Source organism: Salmo salar, chromosome 22 (assembly GCF_965601325.2).
Source record: "Salmo salar chromosome 22, fSalSal1, whole genome shotgun sequence".
NCBI classification, from domain to species: Eukaryota; Metazoa; Chordata; class Actinopteri; order Salmoniformes; family Salmonidae; genus Salmo; species Salmo salar.
Genome location: NC_138312.1, coordinates 53671505 through 53672387, shown reverse-complemented (window position 1 = coordinate 53672387; position 883 = coordinate 53671505).

The window sequence follows — 883 nt, the reverse complement described above, 5'->3', positions numbered from 1 at the left end:
GGATTATCTTGGCAAAGGAGAAATGCTCACTAACAGGGATCTAAACAAATTTGTGCACAACATTTGAGAGAAATACTCTTTTTGTGCATATGGAACATTTCTGGTACGTTTTATTTCAGCTCATGAAACATGGGACCAACACTTTACATGTTGCGTTTATATTTTTGTTCAGTTTAAGTCATCATACATTTGTAATGCTTATAGTTGTTTATAAAGGTTTACAAATAATGAAATACTTAATTGTTTATACATGATTTATTGTTAATTCATGACAGTTATTATAGTGTTACCCAAGTTTCCTGTCTATTACAAATTATCTTCTAGCTAAAACAAATTCTACATTATTTCAAAATCGCAATAATTGTCATTTTGCTGAGTAGGGTACATTGTGTTATAGGCTGGCTTAACTGTGAGCATTCTAATCAAATGCATCCAACCAGATATTACTCTGTGTTTTACTCAGGGAGTTATGCTCCAGAAATTGGAGCTGGATAGCAATGCTTCATGTGTGAGACATATGCCAGTTATTTCTCACATGGCAGCACTCATGTCCAGCATCTGGGCTTTCAAACTTGGACCATTGTTTGGAAAGCCTGTTAGATTGGAGAATCCAGCATTTACTGTAGTACTGAAGTGACTATTTTGCCTTAAGGATGAATATTTCACACTCAGTTCTTAAATATTCTTAATTATTCTCATGATTCATTATTATTCATGTCAAAATCATTATTCATTTTACAGCCAATGATAGAATAATGATAGAAATTATTTCTCATGCAGCTGGTTAGTAAATCAAGATGATAGATTTTGTAAAGATATTTAAAAGATGAGAAAGAAGCAGGACAGACTGTACATAACATATAAAAACACACAGACAATGCAA